At 35.1% G+C, this 23086-nt stretch overlaps 1 protein-coding gene and 1 long non-coding RNA gene across 3 annotated transcripts in view; one reads left to right on the top strand and one right to left on the bottom strand.

The window, feature by feature from the left end:
* Positions 1 to 23086, bottom strand: part of LOC135835790 (kin of IRRE-like protein 1) — a 404063-nt gene that overhangs the window by 115623 nt on the left and 265354 nt on the right. The gene's annotated exons all lie outside the window — the stretch shown is intronic.
* LOC135835800 (uncharacterized) overlaps positions 1 to 23086 on the top strand; it is a 467845-nt gene that overhangs the window by 296764 nt on the left and 147995 nt on the right. Inside the window, exon 5 of one of the 2 annotated variants that reach the window (XR_010556950.1) lies at positions 15996 to 16011. The exons of the other annotated variant lie outside the window; for it this stretch is intronic. This is a non-coding gene — a long non-coding RNA (uncharacterized LOC135835800). Of the gene's footprint in view, positions 1 to 15995; positions 16012 to 23086 lie in introns of those variants that run through there. 2 annotated transcript variants of the gene reach the window in all.

Raw genomic sequence — 23086 nt, 5'->3', positions numbered from 1 at the left:
AAAGTGAGAGCGAGAAGTTATATAAAACACAAAATTGAGTTGTGATATTAAAAAACAAAATTAATTCAAGTCATCATCACTCACTCTGAAAATTAGGGATTCCCTCAACTTTCTAAGAACAATCACCAAAATGTTGATTTCCGAGCCAAATTGGAAGATGTGAATGGAAACAAAAGGAATCGGCTGTAAAATTTCATCACCTGAATATTTTTTTTGAATTTCCTCCTAGTTTTTTTCAAGGCTCACAAAAGAAAAATTTGAACATTCATTTCATTACCATTTTTTGACAGCTTTAACATCTCACAAGAAAAAATGTTCACACCTCAACCAAATTGAGATGTAATGGAGGGGAGTGGGGGTATGATAAAGGATTTTTGATTTGAAAAATTTTCGTTTTGGAATTATGAAATTCAGAAAAAAGTTTGAAAAATCTGTGTGTTTATGAATCTTTCACATTTTAATGAAACAAAAGATCAAAAGCTCGCTAATCGCTAAAAGTAGGTACCCTAAGTTTCTATTATTCAACCGAAATTCCAAAAATTCCAAACTGAAAAATTTTCAAAATCAAAAACCCTCGCGACATCTGACCCTGTTTTACTCCAATTTTTGTCACAAGTGAAAATTTTTCCTGGAAAGCTGCCAAAGTTATCACAAAAGAAGTTAAATGCTGTGTTTTGGGGCACTAGATTTTCCCTTTCGAGGCCTTTGAAATTCTTTGCAGCGTTAAAGGGTCAATAAGTAGCATCTATACATGTATATTCCACTTTGAACATACTTTGGACTAATTTTCGAATTCTACCACTCTTTTGTTGATCGTGCTTTAGAAGTTTGAAGTGGCGCAATATGGTATTGGTGAATAACTTTTAAAAATTGGGCAAAAGCGTTTGAAAAGAGTTAAAAAGAAACGAATTTCTCAAAAAAAGATCGGCGGTTTTCTAAGAAAAGTTCAAAAAAGTTGAGATGGAATTCTCTTTAAAATGAGATTATTCATTTTCAATAAAAAATTGCCCAATCCTGAAAGACAGATTGCATGAGATCAAAATTGAGAAGAATGTCCGCGAAATTCAAAAGCGAAATCAGTCGGTTATATTTTCCAGTCAACTGCAATCCAAGAATAATTGAGAATAATTGATCAAAAATTAAAGCACGAAAAAATAAATCACCAGTCAAAATTTAAGGTGCTTAAAAGCATTTTTCAATTTTTATTGGAGAATTTTTAAAAATAAAATTTTGGCCAAAAAGAAGCGAAAAAACCTAAATTTTACAAAATAGATCTCGAAAGCTGAAATTTAGCATGCTTTAATTTTGACGTCTTGAATCAATGAGAAACGAACGATTTATTTCATTGAAGGTTTTTAAAAACGTTCCAAGACCACCAGCCGTATTTTGAACACTCCCAGATTTTCAAACAAATGCCATAAAAATCTGTCCAATTCCACTTGAGCTACGATTGATGTTTGGCAATGATCTGCTTGACTGATTACACATAATTTTTTCAAAATGAGTTTCATGCCAGTTCAGAAACTTTCATAATTGAAGGGGTTAGGGTAAAATCGAGTCAGCTGTACATATTTTTCATTTTTAGTGGGCCATCGAGAAAAACGTTTGACGTTTCAAGTTTTCGATAGCTTTGGACGAATTCTTGCATGAAGTCCTCAATTGAAAATTTGAAAAAAAAATATACGGTTCTGAATCGGCAAAAACCGATTTCGGAGAAATAGGGAGTAATTGGTCAAGTGGGTCACTAATATGGCTTCAGCGTGTTTATACTCGTAGTAGCTTAAGTTCAATTTGACAGTTTTGATGATATTTTTGGGAAAATGAGTTTCCAAAAAATTGCCAGAGACTCCAAAATTGTTTGAATAACCATCTCAAAATTGGAACGCAAATTTAATTTCAGTTTTTTTTTCGTCAAATAGTACGGGTAGGTACTGCAAATTTTCTCAACTTTTAGAAAATTTTCAATTTTCAAAGTGCAGCTGAAGAGTTTAAAAAGGCTTCAAACCACTTCAATCGACTCATGAGTACGTTGAAATGAGAGCATAATGTAAATTTACCATCTCAACTTTATTGGGTGAAATTTTGTGGAAATTTCAACTTTCAAAAATCTGCTAGAGGCTCCAAAACTGCTCAAAACAGTTCGAAACTGGTTCCAATCAATTCAAGGAGTCAAAAATAGGGTACGTAGCAAATTTCAGATTTCCAACTAAATTTGGTAAAACTTTGATTTTTTTACATTTTGACCCAAATTTGACTTTGAAAATTCACGAAAAATCATGAAATTCACTTAGTATCTAAAATTTGAGCTGGTGATGCATTTTTTCGTGCTCTTCCAATTTATCTTTCTCCAGTTCAAAAATTTGACTGCCAGTGAGGTTATCTCCCTCTTATGGGTATCCAAACATGTATCAAAGTTGGGATTCCAGCCACAACTATTCTAAGCATCACGAACGACTACACCTTTTTCAAACACCCTATATATTAGTACCCTACCAGACCAACACACAAAAGCTTCCTCATGAACTCTATGACAACTTTTCCGGAACCTTTGGTAATTCGCGATACGGTTTCAGAGCTTTAACAAAAGCAACACATACCGTCGGCGAAGATAATCGACGAATAATTATTTCAGTCTCGAGTAACCGGCGAAATGAATTTATTACGATAATTTAAAGTACACAAAATGGTTAAATCAAAATTACCATAAATTTGGCGGATCGGAGCGGTGACTGCGACGCCCCCTGCGAACGCGTCTTAAACATAACAGAAACGGTTTTCCATGTTGTATAATGAAAATTTAAAAGCACTCACCGGTATGACCTTACACAATGTGTTACGTCGAAAGATTGCGACGCATTCTAATTTCATGCATCAGTTGGTTAAAGTGTTAAAGCTCACACCGCATTTGCGTTTGTGGCGTTAAGTAATTATCTGGGGAGATTGTGTCGTATTTTTATCGTATATACGGTGAAATTCGCTCGCTATAGCGTACATTTCTCGAATTTCCCACCAAAAAAATTCCACACACGAAAATTTAAACGTTTCATTGAAATTTTTGATTAAGAAACACGATGTGCATATAGCTTTCTTTGGTCATTATGTAAAGACGGGTTTTACTTAATTTGAAACTTATTTCAAGCTCAGCGGACAAATTGCTGGCAAGTTTTTGGAACGTACGATAGATCTGGGAAAGTAGGTATTTCGAGGCAAAGAGGCAACAGGAGACGAAAAGAAAATGAATTATATTTACAACGAATAAAATAAGCCGCTTATACTCGAAGAAAACGAATGATTTTTCTCAGAAATCGTACCTACTGGTAAGTCTTACTTCTTCTCTATCGTATTATACGACCCAGAAATTCACTATTTGCAATAAAAGTAGCGAACACGCGCCGCGAATTATTCGAATGCGAATCAAAAAACGGCGCAACCAATAGGCAATATTTCTTCCATACGAATACAATGTTTAGCAGCAAGTCGAAATTCGACTGCAAATTTCGAAATAATACTTAGGTACTTACTCCTTAAAAAAAAAAAACTCGCGTAAGAAAACAAAAGCCAAAAAGTTCAAAATCATTATTCGTCTTATATGACGTCATTAAGTAATGCAATGAAATGTTTTTTATAGCATATTCCACGTACGAGTTGCGAAGTATAAATATACAAGATACCCGCATATAATCAACTTTCCTCTCGGAAATTTTTTTTTCATCTATATGATTTCCTGCTCGGGTTAACTTTCTGCAATGGTAATTTGTCTACCATGATATTGAAATAGATTCGATATTTTATGCCCAAGTCGAGCACGTTTTTCATATAAACACGGTCGCGTTACGCCGCGCAATGTCAAAAACTTGCCGAATGAATTTTTTACGAAGATAAGGCGATAAAACGCGAGAAAAAGGGATTACGACGTGTAAGAATCGTCTGCTTGCTAGTTATATCGTCTTGTTGTAATGTATCTTAAAAGGAACGCCGAAATCTTGAAGTCGTAAAATTAACGACGTTCGTAAAACAAAATCATCGAAATGGTCGATTTCCAAAGATGTAGACGTCTGAATCAAGTAGAACGCCTAGTTGCAAGTAGAATAGTCGGAGAAATTATCAATTTCGCGAATTTAATCAAAGGTCGTAAAAAAATTGTGTTCTTTTTCAAGTTGCAGATGATTATGAAATTTATATCTACAGATCAAATATTAAATGTTTACTTATGTATTTTGAAAGATTTATGAGAATACAAATAGAAAATTTGACAGTAAAGGGCTTATAGGTAGGTATCTACCACGAATTTTAGTTTTGTAAAAGATGCGTTCATGAAAATGAATAAACAATCTTTTGGGATGAATAACGAGGCCTACTTACCCAGATTGTTTTTTTTTTTTTTTTACTAAACGAACTTCTGAATCCCAACAAAAAATGAAAAATATATCCCAATCTTGGTTTTTAAAGTTTTTTCAGTGTTTTTCTGTCATTTTAGCCGGTTTTTAATAAGTAGGTAAGTATTATTTCAGCAGTTTTTTTTTGACAAATTTTGCCTGAATTTCATTTTTTTTTGGTATTTTAAAATTATTATTGGGTGATTCCATGTGCTTGAAATGGCTGAGCTTTTTTCACTTATAGTCTGCGATTTTTAAAATATTTCTTATGTGGTTAGAATTTGAAAAGAGATGACGAATGGCGTAAACTGCAGTTCTCAAAATGCGTTTGCAGGGCAGATAGGGGTGCTCAAAGTATGAGAGAAAAATAGTGAGATTGTAAAGTTCGAGCTAGGTAAACTTGAAAACTACAAATGGTGCATTTTTGGAACTTTTCCCAGTTTGTGGGTCATATAGAACATCTTTTCGTAGATGTGGTGAAAATCAGTGTTGCCACCTTAAAAATCATATTTTTCCATGACGTTCACACTCAAAAATTCTGAAAAATTACCTCAGATACAATTTTTCATGCTAATTGTGATTAACATATCAAAAAATTGTGATGTTTTTTTTTTTCATATTCTCAATTTTAAAAATTCCAAATCGTTTGGTTAAAAAAGAACTTAATGAACACCGCAATGCTGAATACCAATCATATTTAAACAGTCTGAATCCTGGTTGATTCTAACTTATGGAAATTCACCAAAAAATTCACCAACTCAACTGTATTAATAGGTATTCCACTACTAACCTATCAGCATTCAGTTGCAGAAACTGATGAAGAAAAATGTGAGACCTTCGCTGATTATTTTGAGAAAACTTTCAACTCAAATAACAATCAACCTCCACCTAATCCATCATTATTATCCTTAACCAATCGTGACAGAGCAAAATTAACCAGTGTTCCAGAAACCAAATTTTGTATTGAAAAGATGAAAACAAGGAAATCACCACTCACCAGGAATTGACGGAATTAACACAAAACCTTGTATCTCCAACTCTGAGATCACATCTTGTGTAAACCGTTCTTTTTGCACTGTAGCGCTCCCTATTAGACTTGAACGCTCAACTAAAAGGTAGGTAAGAGAGGGTGGTCCCCCTCTGTTACCTCACTTTTAGTTGAGCGTTCAAGTCTAATAGGGAGCGCTACAGTGCAAAAAGAACGGTTTACACTATGTATGATCTCAGAGTTGGAGATACGAGGTTTTGCAACTAAGCGACGATTTTCATTCTGCATGGAAGCAAGCAGTCATTATCGTAATACCTAAAAAAGGCAAAACATTGACATCATCAGATGGATACCAACCTATCAGTTTACTGAACACACTCTCAAAACTCTTGGAGAAAATAATTCTGAAACAACTTCAAGATCAACTTGAAAAACAGAATACAATTATTCCTCCCTTCCACTTTGTGTTCAGAAAACACGCGTTCAGAAAACAAACTTTAATAGTTCATCAATTACATCGTATCACAGAATTCATCCAAAATGGTTTTTAAAACAAAGAGTATACAGTAGCAACATTTTTGGATATCCAACAAGCATTTGATTCAATCTGGCATGCTGGTTTAATACACAAACTTGCTAAAATACTTCCAGTGGTGTTAACCAAAATCATTGCATCTTTTCTTCACAAACGTTCTTTTAACATCTGAATTAACCAATTGTATTCAACAGTGAGAAAAATATTGCAAGGTGTACCTCAAGGAGCAGTCCTCAGTCCAACATTGTTCTCATTTTTCTGCAGTGATATATTCGACAATATTCCTACTCACATACAAGATAATATCAGTATTGCAATGTTCGCAGATGATACCTACATGCATATTGTAAAGAAATATCAATCTTTCAACTGGTTGAACCAATTAATCAAATAAACAACAACAACAACAACAACAAAAATTCCAAAGGTTACCAGAAAGTACACTTTCTTTCTTTAAAAAGTCAAAATTGCGTAAACTGACATATTCTCAAAAAAAAAAAAATAATAAGTAAATATCTAAAAATGACCCAATTGACAAAAATTTGGATAAAAATGCTAGATAATAGCTAGCTAATCACGCTACAATTGCGCTAGCGCACTAGCGTGATTTTGGGACTCTCTGCTAGCTTTTTTTCGCCAGTGTTTCACGCTAGAAAATCACTAGCAAAAAGCTAGCGTGTTCGTTAAAAGAAAGCGAGCCTCAGCTAGGAAAAAGCTAGCAGAAAGCTAGCGTTTTGTGCAGTTTTCGGATTTTTTTGAGCGATAAAAACGCTAGCAGAACATGTTGCTTCTTTCTCAGCTCGCTATACGCTAACATTCCACTAAATAAAATAATAATCACCCATTAAAGTCAAAATTTTATTTTCAAAAATTAAAAGAGTGGGGTTAGGTACCCTCAATTTTGAGTATTTCTTCACGTCTGAATTCTCCTCATCACAACAAATTTTTTAAGACCTAATTTTCCTACGAAAATTTTCCTACCTAATTAACGGGGATTCGAACCTGCAACCCTATGTTCCTAACTACCTACGCTTAACGACATGGCCACGACTGAAGTATTTGATTCAGGCCCTCCAAGTATTGATTGGTGTATCCTGTATCACTGTACAAGTTTGTAATGTGGCATTTATTGGATTGCAGTGTGTGAATCAGTGTTTCTCATTGCCAATTTTTTTAAGAAGAATGTTCATTATCAATCATTTATCTATCAATTGAATTTTCAGTTAGGTAGGTAGACCTACCTATTTACTTCAATAAAAAAATTGAAAAATAATTATCCATCATAGTCCAGGAAAGTTAGAAAAAAAAAGGGTCATTGGGAAAAGTGAGGTAGAAAGCTGAATTTTGGTATACCGGTCCATTTTTATGTACTGAACACGAATCCGATGAGTCCCCGCTCGGCCCTGGTGAGCGTTCTCCCCTATTGTGGATCTAAGCCCCCCAAAACCAGTTTTTTGCAATCTTCTCCCCCGCATTGCATTTTAGCGAAAAATATGTGGCGAGATAAAAGAATCTACGTCAAATTTCCGATCTAGTGATATATCAACTTTCTTTCTACCCCCAAGGGGGACGGAGCTGGAACCATTCATGAGAGGGGTTGTCTAAAAAACACAAAAAAACCATCAGCGCATAGGAGGGGTGAAACGGCCCCCGAGAGCGTTCGGGTTGATACTAGCATGGAAGGTGGGTATCATCGAGAAGCTACCGCGTGAAAAATTTTAGATCCACACCACCTCCCCTTTTTGGGGAACCCCCCTTTTTTGAAATTTCAATAACACTTTTCTCAGCTCCACTTCAACCGATTTTGAAAATTTTTCTGGAAGTTATGTTTATCCCTGGTAGATATCTCTACAAAATATTTCAACCCTCTCCCCTCATATTTACCACTCAAAATGGCGTTTTTTTCATTTTTTTATGCTTATTAACAATCAAGATTGCGAGGTACAATTTTGGAAACCCGTTTTTTGGATGTATTTTTGGCTCCCAAACATCATATACTGTATTAGAAATTTTTGCTTGGGTGCGCCGTGGTGAAAACTTGGAATAATGTATCGTAGGGGGTGGGGGGTGAAATGGGAATTTTGAGGAAAATAATTATCAATGAGTAGGGTATCGTTTTCATATGATTCAATACCGCTGAGCACGAATATGACCTCATATTTTCTGCTACACTCACCTACCCCTCTCCAGAGCCCCTCAGCCCCCCTCAATTTTCACAATTTTTAAAATAAAGTTGTATTGATGGCATTGGTTCCATTGCTATGGGAAAATTACATAAGTGCATTGTTATTGTACATAAAATTTCTCGTAGAATGAGCTACAGCACCTGACTCCCCCCGAGGGGGTGGACCTTTGATTTTTTTTCTACACATGAAAACGTAACAAATCTGTATGTGTATTGCTCTGTATAGGTATACAGAGCATATGTGGCATAATAATATTCATGATAACTGTAACTTGAGTACGTATGAGTATGTATTTTATAATTCAATGACTACCTACATAAAAAATCACGAGAAAAAAATATGGTAACGAAATACTGATTAAAAAAAAGTAAAGAATGTTATGAGGGGGAGCAATGTGCTGTAGCTCATTCTACGAGAAATTTCATGTACAATAACAATGAACTTATGTAATTTTCCCATAGCAATGAAACCAACATCATCAAAATAACTTTATTTCGAAAATCGTGAAAATTGAGGGGGGCTGAGGTGCTCTGGAGAGGGGAAGGTGAGTGTAGCAGAAAATCTCTAGTCATATTCGTGCTCAGCGGTATCGAATCGTATGAAAACGACACCAATGTCATCAAAATAACTTTATTTTAAAAATTGTGAAAATTGAGGGGGGCTGAGGGGCTCTGGAGAGGGGTAGGTGAGTGTAGCAGAAAATCTGAGGTCATATTCGTTCTCAGCGGTATTGAATCATATGAAAACGATACCCTACTCATTGATAATTATTTTCCTCAAAATTCCCATTTCACCCCCACCCCCTACGATACATTATTCCAAGTTTTCACCACGGCGCACCCAAGCAAAAATTTCTAATATAGTATATGATGTTTAAGGGCCAAAAATACATCCAAAAAACGTGTTTCCAAAATTGTACCTCGCAATCTTGATTGTTAATAGGCATAAAAAAATGAAAAAAACGCCATTTTGAGTGGTAAATATGAGAGGAGGGGGTTGAACCCAACAATGTTTCATTAAAATTTCAAAAATCCAAGGGCAGGGGCATTTCATCTATTTTACTCTGGAATACCCTGTGAAAACAAAGACTATAACCGTAATCATGTGATTGTGACGTCATGCGTCATGAGTAGAAAAGCTAGCAAAAATTCACTTGCAGATTGCTAGAATTACACGAGCAAATCTAAGCATTTTCAAACTAGCTCAAGTGCGCGAGACGATCGCTTGCTTTTCGCGAGCATAAAACGATCAAATCTAACCATTTTTAAAGTAGCTGAAATGCGCTAGATGATCGCTAGCTTTTTGCGAGCATCTAAAACGCTAGCTTACAATCGCTAGTAAACTGCTTGATTTGCGTGAGGAAGGAAATGTTGCTAGCTGGAAATCGCGAGAAATTCGCCAGATAAACGCGAGTCAGCGAGGTAAACGCGAGGTTCCGCTAGCAAAACGCTTACGATTTTGTCAATTGGGGATATAGTTAAAAGCATTTTTATATTCTTGCTCACATTAGTTATTGAATAATATTCAAAATCAGTTTTCAGAAATTTTGAACAATTCTAATGCTATTTTGAAAGTTTCAATCTTTTTTAACATGTCATTGTTTGGTATTTTATTCAGTGATTTTATTGCTTCTCAAATGGGTTTTTGTCGTTTTTATCAAGATTTTCAATAAATCTTAAGATATCTTCATTCGTCTTGTTCAATTACCAAAATTTTATGAGTTTTTGCTAATGAGAAATCATTTTAATGTTTTCTGAAGTGTTTCGATAACATCTTAAATATGTTTTAACCATTTTTTATGCAATTTCTACTGAATTTCGTTAAATTTTACAGAGATAGAGAGTTCAATTGGCATGTTTTCAAACAATAAACTCCCTGAAACAGATTCTCTTCTTTCTCAACTAGTATTTATAAGAAAATATGAACTTTTTATGTTCAACTGTTTCTCAAGAAACGCAGGCTCGACAAATGTGATAAAATCACGAAATTGCAGGCCCAATCCCATTCTTACCTTCTTCAATCGTCAGTAGGTGTGGACGCAAGTGATGGAAACACTATTAAATGGAACTTGGTAAAAAAAAATTTAATAAAGTCAGAGGGTCCGACTGCAATAACAATCTCCTTAAATAAACAAAACCACTATGAGAACAGGAGTGTGTTAATAAAATTGCCTATTCAGTTTGCCGTAAATATAAATACGAGCACAGCACCTAATGCATATAAACCTTGAGTTTTACTCGTACATACATTTATAAGCTTTCAAAGGTCGTCAATATTTCGCAAAAAATCGCGAATTCTGAGGACCGAAATTAAGGTTATTTGACTAGGTCATCGAACAATCTTGTAAAAATAAAAATCGAGTAAATTTGGGTGGAATAATAAAGAAAACAGAAACTTTGAAAGGGTAAGACACAGTGAGAGGTGTAATTTTGCACGAATAAATAATACATATACACTATACATATGCAGCCTCAAGCTGCAACTCCAAGTACTCAATCAGAAGAGAAAAAAAGATGTCGTCTCAAGTTTCTCATTCGTATACGAATGCAATCCGATTACAATTTACTTTAATCTTATTAACTTGTTCGTTTTCTTCATGAAAATATAAGTTTTATTGTACACCTAAATGTAGTACCTAGCTACCTACATAAACATGTGGCACACAGTAGTTCGACACGACAACGACGATATACGAGTACTAGGTACATAAATACGTAGGTATAGCAGCTGGGAATGGATTCACATTAGCCATTACATCGTGTATTTTGAACTACCTAGTACATACTTACCTATTTCTATCTATTCTTTCATACTTATATGTATTTCTCCTTCTATCTCGTTATTCATCTTTGCAGACTGTATTCCTTTCATACATCCCACAGACATACATGGACGACCATTTAACACTAGGTACCTATCTATCCACCTCACAGTACCTTATACCAACACAGACAAACGTACAAATCATATGTACACACACGTATCTTAACTTTTTCTTTTACTGCAGCAGTTCAAATTACACTAAGCCACACGTACAGGGTGAAAAAAATAGCTAGGTATCCGGGTTCTTCGACAGAGGCGAAAAAGTACACGGAGGAGAAGAAAAAAATAGCTTCAAAGACTCGGTAAGAAATATGGTGCTGATTTAGGACTTTTATCGGATGTAATTTCTCATTCAAGGCGAGATAAAAGAGAAAGGTGAGAGAGAAAATACGAGAAGCAAGGTTGATTGCGTTGTCAAAGAAAAAAAGTGTTTTTTCTATAGACCGCGGGTGCGTCGCTAAAGGCAACGTGGGCAGGAGCGGAGGCGGAGGCGCTGCTCCAAGTACGAAAAATACGACTATAGTCGATATTCGAAAAAGCAGATTTTATTCGTCATTTGATTGCCTTCGCGAGAACGGCGCGTGAAATTTGAAAAACTTGTTATAGGTGTTTTTTTTTTCCTTTCGTGAAAGTAATTACTCGTATATAAGAGAGAATGGTGACTTTTTGGGTTAACGAAACGAATACGAATTGGGGTGAGAAATGAATGCTCGAGGAATTCTAAGTTTTGCCGAAACCGAGAATAATTTTGTAAAATTTATTCTTCCAGTTATAGTCGTTTTTATCAATTGTTTGCGAATTTCGGAAAATTTTCACTACTAGTGTCGTTCGCTTTTCGATGAAAATTTGAAAATTTACGATTCGGCGGAAAATTAGATTTTGCGAGATGATAAGACTGGCAATAAAATGTTCGTAATTAATGTCATCTACATACTTATTATACAGTTTCACAAAATCCAATTTTCAAATATTTTACAGGGGTTCTTAAAATAGTTGGATTTATTAAATTTAAAGAAGTTGAAATATTCAATCAAGGTACCTATTAGTTTTTCAGTTTCAATGAAAGACGTACCATCCTTTTAAAATTTACACACTTGAGAACAAAATTACTTGATAGCAATTAAACTCGAAAATATCAATATACACAAGTAGGTACTTTTACCAGCTACGTACCTATTTTCGCTCGAACTAAATCCAATAGGTCGTCATTCTTAAGACAATATCACCCACGACCATCTCCAATAGCACAGAAAGGTTCTCTTAAAAGCAAACCAGGATTTCGTCCATGCTTAGTCGAACCTCGAAAATTTCAACTTGTAATTTAAATAAAGCTCGAGTCACCTTTATACAAACTGCACACGTTAAATGAGATTTAATTTGTAAATCGAACCGACCGCCGAGAAACCACTTAATCACTCCTCTATTTGGTTTGAATCGGGGTAAAACAACCTATACCTTCGAAGGTTTTCTGCCACGCGAGTAGAGTAATTTTTATTCCGTCGGCATTTTCTCATAAATGAAGCAAATTTAAAAGGGTTAAAAACCAAAAGCCGACTATATACCTTTTTCGACAAAGCGTAAAACTCGTCGTGAACTTGAAGCTTACTGCAGGCGTCCCCTGATATTTGTTAAGTTCTTTCTGGTTCGGTATAAAATTCAGCTCGACTTTCTTTTTTCATTACCAAATTACCATTTCAACTAACTCGAACTCGAGTCAATTAAAAACTTGGGTATTTCTCCGGTGGTTTCCCATCGCATTTGTATACCTCTTTCCACCTTGGTCGTTCTCGACTCGATAACTCGTCTCTAAAAGACGTACATATAACTCATTTAGCTAATAGAAATTTTGAAAAATCTTTATTCAATCTCAGTTCTGCTAACGGGTTTACCTCTGAGCTTAGACTAAATGATATAATACGCCAACTAAAGCTGCATTATGTATTTTTTTAAAATTCGCTTTTAACACCGAACGAAGTATTACGGAGGATTTTTCACCGTCGAGTAAATTTTACAAGCGTAATTAAAATCCCTCGGTTATGCAACATTCCATCAAAGAACATTCGTAGCTTAACGAAAAGGTCAAAAAAGACCACGCTCACTAGGTAGTAGGTACCCTTATTATACTTAAGTTATAGTATATTTCCGTACCATTTGAACAACAAAATAAAAATAACCATAATTATTAACTTACAATTTTTTTTTGTATTCCAGACTTCCCTTAAAATCACCAAGATTTGCATGCAACTGACTACAAGACTCGTGTTTATTTCACAATAAACCATAGGGAATCAAAACAACCACTTCCTTCAACCTCAAACATCCATTGAATTCGAAAAATTCAACTTTCATCATCTAATCTTAAACTTAAACAGGAAGGAAACAGTGAAAAATTTTCGCCTACGGGTTAAATTTAATGACGCAAAACAACACTGTGTTGGTTCACATTGCTCTGAAACTATGCCAGATTTTCAAGTTTTACATCTTTCCATTTTCTTACTTGATATCAGAATTCCCTCGTAAATATTACGACGAAGCAGAGAAAGTCGCAGGAGGGAAATACATATACAAATAACTCAATCATCGTTGGTACCGAATTTCGTTTCGTGTAGCATTTTAAATAAAACCTCCTCGCCACTTTTTTTTTTTTTTTAGTTCGGTGTTGTTATTCAAATACTTTACAACAAGTATTTCATTTTCCAAGTTTTTTTTTCTGTTTGTTTTTATTATTCAAAAATGCTTTTATCAAATAAAACGTCATTTATTCGTAAATACCGCCGCGCGGTGCCCAAGTAAAACATCTTCCCAACGTATAGTTTAAATTTAGTGCCTACTTGAGACTTTGGAATTTTTTCCATTCTACGTTTCTCGCACCCTCTGCTTCTTCCCTTCATGTTAAACTTGCTGTGTAAAATATTCTCCTCGTTAACGGCTGCCTATAATACGCGAATATATGTATAGTATTTCCGTTTTTTCCCCTTTTCTTGTTCCCACTTCTGCTTCAGTTGTCGTTGTTTTTGGCAACCGAAACGAAATTTTATTTAATTTGTACACCGCGAGGAAAAACCATCATCCGTGTCTCGTGGAAAAATACATAAATAAACCTATTTCTTTTTCTTACGCAATAGACCCTTTGGATACAATTACATATTTGCGAAATTTAAAAAAATTATATATCATGGACTGTCCTGCGAGATGAAGTGTATGATTGATGATTCATAATGGATCCATTGTCATTTGGAAATACGAGTAGTCGTGTCTAACAGGGAACCTTTACACCTCGTTCACTTCGATCGAATTGAAATTTGGCTTACTGAAAGAACATGTCACCCAGACCTCAGAACCAAATTTTTAGCTGTTGAAGTTGATTTTCCCTAATCTGCTTGACACGGATCCTTGGAGAGGAAACCATTACTCATTTTGCTGCCAAAATTCGTAAAAAAATATGCATTTGTTGTAAAAATTGTCAATAAGTCCCATTTTTTGTCAACATTGTCTTAAAGTTCAGTTTTTTTCCAAAATTATCAAAAAGTACAAAAAGTACCCTAAGTACTGTTTTTTTTTTTTTTTTTTTTTTTTACTAAAACTGCAAGAAAGTGCCACTTTTGAAAATTTAGTCCTGTTTTTAATCAGAATTGTCAGAAAGCGTCACTGCTCCAGTTCCTGCCGAAACTTCTGAAAAAAGTCCCATTTTATGTCAAAATCATCAAAAAGTCCTTGAAATGATCACTTAAAAAGTGTTTTTTTTTTACGAATTGGAAATCTCAAATTTAAAAAAAAATCCAAAACTGTCAATTTTGCAACAAAGTACTTACTCAGAACATCTACCTCCTACCGTCGAAACCCCCCCCCCCCACAATGGAATGTAACAGTTGTAATTCAGATAGGTCTGAAAATATAGTTACCATATTGTTGGAGCGATCTAAAACCTGCAGCCTAAGTTTACTTTTCTTCAGAAAATTTCAAATCGTCCACAATGCCGCCAATAAAACGACAAAGTATCCATCCACTCGACCTTCATTTTTTTATCCTGTAAAATTGTGCCCTTCAGCCATGCTATGATTATGGGGTAATTCGATTTCAAGGGAGTAGAAGAAGTTTCGAGAAAGTTGAAGCAAAATTGACGATATTGGATTTTTAAAAATTTGATATTTTTCAAATGGCAAAAAAATACACTTGTCAACTCGTTCCTTCGGATGTTGATCATAACGCCTTCTAGAGCAATTTGAAATTGCTGAAGAACATCCAAATTTTTCTGAAGGCTTCAGATCGGCTCGAAAATAGTGTTTATCAATTGGGAGGGGAGGGGGGATCAGCTTTAGAAGGAAGACGTTATACACCCATATACCCTAGCTCTTTTGAAAATTTTGAATTTTCACTTTTTCTGGAATTAACGAAGTGGTCAAAAATTAACTTTTGAACTGGCACTCCTGTAAAACTGTTGAGAAAGTGCCCAATAAGTACCTATCAATCAAATTTATAGCTCCTAAAGTTCATTTTTGGTCCTTTCAGGACGATTTGAAATTTCTGGAAAAAATTTAAAAAATCGCTGGAGGCTCTAAAATGGCTCCAAATAGGTAGGAACTATTTGTTGAAGAGTGGGAGTTGAATTGAAGGAATTATTCACATTGGTTCACTTCAATTTAAAAAATACCTACTTATATTTTTATTAACAATTTGAAAAATCACCTTCAAAGTAGCTTTTTCGAATTTAGAAAAGTTTGCCAAAAATCCAAAAATGAACTTATATTTAGCATTTGAAACTCAAAATTCTCAAACCTAAAATACTCGTAGAAAAAAATGGTTCAATTTGAATCAAATCACAATTTTTTTCTCTTTCAGCTGACTTCTACTTATTAGATACAGTTTCAAGTTCAATGCCCTGAAAAGGTATGAATGTAATCCGATTCCAGCCTATCAAGAGAACAACATTGATACTCGTACAGCTGCCTATCTTGAAAAGGTATAGTGTTCAAGGCACGTGAACGTGGGTGGAAAAAATTCTATTATAGGCAAAACACGCTTTCGTGTTTATTTTTCAATACTGTTTAGCCGTATTTTTTGTAAACTTTTACCAGCAGATTTTATAGATTTCTTCCCCCCCCCCACATATACCTCTAGCTGCATCATCGTATGTTTCGTATCTCATTGTATCCTGCTTCATATATCGCCCTCCTCACTCTACTCGTACCTTCTCTTACCTTATCGCAAATATAAAATACGTTTACCAATACAGTATAGGGAAAAAACGAAGGTAAAACTCGTTTCAAATTTGACAGTTCATTTTTCTCGAATTTTAGGCTCATTTTACGTTTTATTCGACGTGTCAAATTTTATTCGAGGTGAAAGTAGAAATAAAAGGATGTAAAAATTTCGCAAACGCGCTTATACCTTATACTATACCTATATAAAACGCCCCGGTAAAATATTTCAATTTAATTTTTTCCAATTTTTTCCCTATTTTACGGATGATTAATTCGGTAAGTTTTTTTTCTCTTTTTTCTTCATCTTCGTTTCGCTGAAGATTTGTTTTTTTTTTCGAACACGATAAGAAAACGAAACACCTTGTTATTGACAAAAGTATAAGAATAGCGATGGAAAAAAAAGGTTAGCAGGCGGTAGGCTGATTGAGCGAGAATTTGCCGCGAAGTGGGAAACGTTCATTAGTAATTTATTGAAATCTTGGTTGAGCGACACGGAGCAAGCTGATGAATAAAATCGCTGAATCGAATCGAAGTACCGTTGAGAATATAGAATTAAGCTGCGTTTTATAGCGCAAGAAAGCGAATTGGCAAAGGATAGAACTCAAGAAGGCGTCTAGCCGAGCACTGTTCGAGATACAGAGGGAGGAGAAGGGTAGAAAATAAGTATACAAACTAACACGTCCGGAAGAGGCAGGTTTACATACGCTGGTTATAAACCAGGCCAACAAGCAGGAAAAATTCCAAGACTCGTATCAAACGTTTTGTTGAAGAGTGTTTCGAGATAAATCCGGTTGATCCATGTTGACAGAAAATTTCCGGTATGCGAGAGAAAGCGTAAAAGTTTGAATACCGGGATAAATACGAGTTTTACAACCGCACGCTTCGAGCCATGGAAAAACTTCGCCAACGCAACCAAGTATTTCTCAAAGATGAAGAAGCAAGAATAGTGTGAAGAACAGTACGTAGGGCAGAGTGTTTAAATGGTTAAAATATTTTGCCAAGTTTGCGCATCGTCGAACACAAGCTTAATTTTTTCCTAGTCTTGGTTTAACTTAACGAAATCGGTGTAGTAAAAATGAGGGGAAAAACAACAACCATCGAATTTTGACGGTCGAAGAAAGGATTCCAACCTGCACAAAAATTTTTGAACCGGACAAATGAGAAATTGATAGAGAGTCTTAGAATAGATCATCAGCGAAAATTTCAGGAGCTGGAATTCATTTTGCAATTTTTAGCTAATTTTCAAAAATCAAAATTTGGTTCCTTCATTTTTGAATGAATGAATGAATGAATGAATGAATTTTTATTTAAAGACGCCCAGCAACTTGGGCTTTCTTGCACCTGCTGTTTTGATACAGATTACAAATATTAATTCATTTTGCACAGATGATTAGGTACAAATACATTCAACAATATAACATGAAAAATAAATAGGAAATATATAACATGCAAAAGAAAAATAACATTGAAAAAATTTGAGAAAAAGCACTAAGAAAAAATAATGTGTTTGAATATCATTGAATAAGTTGGACACTTTTAGAAAAAAGAATAATTTTTGGCACAGATTTTCATCATCAGCTTCCAGATGAACATATTTAAAGTCACTACCTAGTATATTTTCTACATTTGATTTGTATAGTATGCATGAGCCCAGTACCTATATGTTGAATGGTTACATCTGTATCACAAGTTGGGCATTTTTTCAGAGATTTTTCTGAGAAGAGTGAGCTGTGTGTGAATGTGCTGTGGCCTGTGCGGATTCTAGCTAAAATTACTTCTTCTCTCCTACTTAAGCGATATGAGGTGACTGGATTTGGTGGTATAATGTTTTCGTATAATAAAGTTTTTTCTTTGATAGCATTCAAGTTGGTAGAATCAATATTGTAGGAGGCAAGCAGTTCTTAAGTGTGATTTCCAAAAGGTTTGTAGGTAAAGTACTGGTTTTCAAGGCTTGAATGGAAAATCTTGAAGTAATTCAGGTGGTGTGGGTTCATGGCAATCTTGAGATAGTATTTCAGAGCAAGGTAGTTTCTTTCTTGCAGACTGGTGGTGCCTATTTTTGTGATAAGGTTTGAGACGGGGCTTGTGAGGAAAGCACATACACAGAGACGAAGAGCGTGATTTCTGATGGAATTTATTCTTGCAAAAAAATCAAAATTTTATCAAATTGACATAAAAAGCTGAAATTTGATTGGTAACCTGTTTTTGACTTCTAAAATTAATTGGTGATAGTTTTGAACTGTTTGGAGCCTCCAGAGGATTTTCGCATTCTCCAGTTCTTGAAAAAATACTCTTACTTACTTGAAATTCAGTACAAAAACTCGAATTTATCATCTTTTTGGCCCTTTCGATCAATTTAGACACATATTTTCAAAATTTTTATGAACCGGATTAAATCCAACATTATCTCTGTCGGTTTTTTATGGGAAAAAAAATTAAAAATTTGTCATTGCACACATAAAGGAAAGAATAGCCATCATTTTTCACAAAAATTTGACCAAAAAGCTGAAATTGGTGCTGATTGTTATTTTCATCATCTAATTCTACCAGTATGCTGATGACACAACCCTGCTCTCAGAAACACCAGATGAGATGAAGGAAATGCTCAGGAAAATCGAAGAAGCCAACAATGAGGCAGGCTTGAAGGTCAACAAAGGAAAAATGAAAATAATGATAATCGATAGGGAGCAAAAGAACAGAACTGAAATATTGGAGATTGGTGGTATAGAGGTTGTGCAAGACTTCATGTACCTTGGTTCATTAATAACGAATCAGGGAAGCTCAGCCGGAGAAATCAGGAGAAGATCGGCCATAGCAAAGACAGCAATAGGAAAGCTCAACCTGATATGGAAAAGCGACAACATTACAAAGGCCACAAAGCTGAGAATAGTAAAAACGCTAGTCTTCTCCATCTTCCTGTATGCGTCAGAGTGCTGGACAATACGCAAGGCAGATCAAGATAAAATTGATGCATTTAAAATGTACTGCAACGACACATGCTAAGGATATCATGGGTCCAGAAAAGAACAAACTTGTCAATACTTCAACAACTGGGTGTAAAGGAAAGGCTAAGCACAGTCATCAGGAGACGAATACTGCGCTACTTTGGACACATCATGAGACAGGACAACTTGGAAAAGTTGACAGTCCAAGGCCACATAGAAGGCAAGAGGGGAAGGGGAAGATCACCCACCCGATACACGGACTTGATCAAGAAAACTGCCAAAATATCACTGGGAGAGTGCACAAGAAAGGCCGAGCACAGAGATAACTGGAGGGATTTGGTTGTGGGGATTTCGTAGTCGCAATGTCCGGATATGGGCAAGCAAGGAAGAAGAAGAATTCTACAATATTTTTTAGAAAACTGGAAAATCCAAAAATCTGCCGGAAGCTCCAAAACGATTTGAAACCATCACCAATCGGCCCAGAAAGTTGAAAATAGGGACAAACCAAATTTCAGCCTTTTTCGTCAATTTGATCAAATTTTGATTTTAAAAAAATAAGAAATGGGCAAAATGTGAATTTTTTCGCAATTGATGAAAAATTACACCCTTGCTTGCTGCTCACCGCAGTAAGAAGCAAATAGAAACTTGCCATCTAATTTCCACCTTCAACTTGGAAAATATGTCGAATAAATCCCGCGAGTGGACTGTGCGAACTCGTCTAATTGATCAAGTTTGCGATACGAAATAATTCTCGAGTCAGAGACAGCACGGCTTGGCGGCCGTTGGTAGCTCTAAAGTTACCATTTAAAGGTATTTACCTCGTTCATCGTTCGTATTTCGACAACGAAGCGTACCGAATTGATTTACCGCCTATGTCCTAAGCAGTTCGGTATAACTTTCATCATGTTATTGTAGCCTTTGCGAGGAAAACTCGAAGAGAAAGTGGAATTAAGTGATAGAGTAACAGTATAGCTTGCGAACTGGAGGGACAAACGCTATAATTCGTAGCAAGGGCTTAAGGAAGACCGACTTTTGCGAATGTACCATTTGTATCATTTTCCTTACTCGCATTAAAATCTAAGTACATTCGAAACTCGTTATCAGTATAGTTTTATTCCCACTTGAGGTGAATCCAAGACGGTTTTAAGTTTGTGCCGTTGCATCCTCCCGCCGTAAATAGGTATACGTATCTCGCTTTGCTGTGCCGAACACCAAGTTTTATTGATGGCTTTACGCCGAAGAAAAACGACCACGTCGAAACATGTTCGCGCGCCAACGCCAAAATAAAGAGTTCATAAAGATTTATAAATAAGGATAAAAACCGAGAAAGGGCGACAAACCAGGTATACACGTTTCACCCTCTCCGCCATGCTCATCAATGAAATATAACCCAAACTTTGCACATCCTCTACTGTACCAGAGCCAGGCTGAAATATTTTTACGCCCGTAAAAATGTTCTATTGCCGTTAAAAAGTCGAAAATAACGACTTACAGTCGGCCACTTTATCTCAGCCAAGATAAATGTAAACCCTGTACTTGATATTGTCTTATACGGCGTCAGCACTCGACGATAGCTATTAGAATTTTTATTTCCTCGCTCCTCTCACACTTTTCCATTCTCGTAGTAACGTCGTCGTCGTGTAATTTCTTACTTGAATTATGTTCTTCACACTAGACGACCTTTAGTAATGCTCATTGCTCGGCTATACCTACTCGTATGCGTGCTGGTCAAAACACAAAACATCCTTACGATGAGAATGAAAAGCCCGAGAAACGAATGCTGTAAATTTGTAGCACTGCTGAGCCTTTTGTCAATCGTCCATTCATGTATCTAGGAGTAATTGACCGAATGGTTTTTCATTGGTTTACTTACGGAACTTCCTATCGCTATTTCTAAGTACCTCAAATGGTCCAACACCGATTTCACCTGAGCTCAGTTGAGATAATAAAACAATTCCACTTAATTTATCGTCATCGAATGGTCGGCTTCCTTATTTTTTTCTTCTGTATAATTTAAGTATGTCTTGGGAGCAATAGGCTAGTTTTTAGTAGGTTTATAGGTAAACATGTCTTACATTTCTGCTCCAGAGTCAAGACAATATATCGTTGCTTTATTAGGAAAAGGTCGTAACTACAATTTAAAAAAAAAATGAGATAGTGGTATCATTGGAAAGAGAATTTTGTCCTCTACATGATGCAACACTTCAAATTGAATTTCGATGTTTTTTGTTCTCGCAATAGCCGAAAACAAATGGTTTTAAATACACGTTTTCAAAACCGTTACAATGAAAAGGTTCTAAATGATATTGTTTCTCAGATTGAACCTATTTCTTTTGATTTTTGTAATTTATTGGTAAGAAAAGTCATTATAAACACATAATTTCACGCAATTTCACTGATAAATTGCAGAAAATCAACCTCATCACCCTAAGGATATCGTTCCTGTGTATTTCTTATGGGCTTTTGATGAAAAAAGCTTGACTTAAGGTGAAAGTTCCTTTGTTGAATTTTACTTTTTTCAGTTCAGAGTTCCTCAAATAAAAAAATGAAAAATCAGTGCTACCAGGATGTTTATTTTGAAAATTAGCAGGAAAATGATTGCGATAACCAAATGTTCTCTTACCTCATCTAAAACTATCAAGTGTACTTGATAGAATGCTCTTTAAAAATTAAAATGCGTTTTCTGAGAAATCAACTTTCATGTAATTACGACCTTTTCCTAATAAAGCAACGATATTTTTCATTGACTATTATTATATCCCCAATTGTCTTTAGTTTTGCTTATCGAGAGAGCTTTGTACTCGTTTGTAGGCATAGATCTGATCACTTAAAGAATGAAACCAATCGCCACATACAATTCGAATGTTGTTGGAGTCAATATTTAAAGGAAAACAGGATTGGATAGGAAATGGTAGGGAAGGGAAGAAAAGAGAAGGAATGAAGTGAAAATATGAGCAAAAGAATAAAAGTTGACCCGAAAGCTGGTTCAGGTACCTACTCGAGGTAGATCAAGTCCATCATTCGATTCGAACGGAACCGCGATTTTTTGGAAAAAGCATGGTCTGATGCCTCTATAACCAATTTATTTTCAGATTTTTGGCAAGTGTTTGAAAATACCTACTTGAACAGAATTGATCATTTGACCATTTTCAGCGATTAATGTGTGTTGTTGTTATATTTTTTTTGAAGAAAAAATATTATTTTATTAAAAATGATGAAAATCAGTCCTGAAAATAAAATCAACTAGTCCAAATCAAATTTCACCATTTCCAGTCATTTAAAGCCTCCGGCGTGATTTTAGATTTTTCTAAAATTTTTGAATCCCTCCAAAATGCACGGAAATTAATTTGAATGCTAAAAATCGAGTTTTGGCTTAATCTTGGCCTGCTCAACAAGCGCATTCAAATTTGGGCTAATCTTCAAGAGGACACTTTAAAGGTGTTTTTTCGGTGATGGCAAAACTTTTACATTTCAGTTTCAGTTTTGGTTCCCTTTATTTTTACTTAAAATTCGTAACATTTTGGGATATATTGAAAAAAATAAAATGAACTACAAAATTTCAGTTGTGCTTTTTTCAGTTTCAGTTTTTAGTTTTCAGTTTTAGTTTTACATAGTTTCAATTTCAGTTTTAGTTCCTGTTCTAGTTTCGTCCATCACTGTCTTTTTTCATCAGCATTTACGTATGAGGAAAAAATCAAAATTTTCTGTTGGGGGAATTTTTTAAAATGAGCACGAGTTGCTGAATCATAATCTGAAATTACCCCCTTAAATGAAGATTTCTCCATTTCAAAGCATTCTGGAGCCTACAGCATAACTTTTGATTTCTCTAGAACTGTTAAATTTTTCCTGAAGACAAGGAAATTAATTGGAACAGAAAAAATTTAAGTTATCTATGGTATGTATTTTCAACCTCTCTAACAAGTTTAAGGTAGGTTGTATTTGGGTCGATTTTCAGACAGACCATTCAAGTGTGTGTGTTTTTTTTAACCAACTCAAATTTTAGGAAATGAATTGAAAAAAAAACAAACAATA

This window comes from Planococcus citri, chromosome 2, assembly GCF_950023065.1.
Source record: "Planococcus citri chromosome 2, ihPlaCitr1.1, whole genome shotgun sequence".
Lineage (NCBI taxonomy): Eukaryota > Metazoa > Arthropoda > Insecta > Hemiptera > Pseudococcidae > Planococcus > Planococcus citri.
Note: the sequence above shows the minus strand (reverse complement) of the source record. Positions and strands in the feature narration are given on the sequence as shown.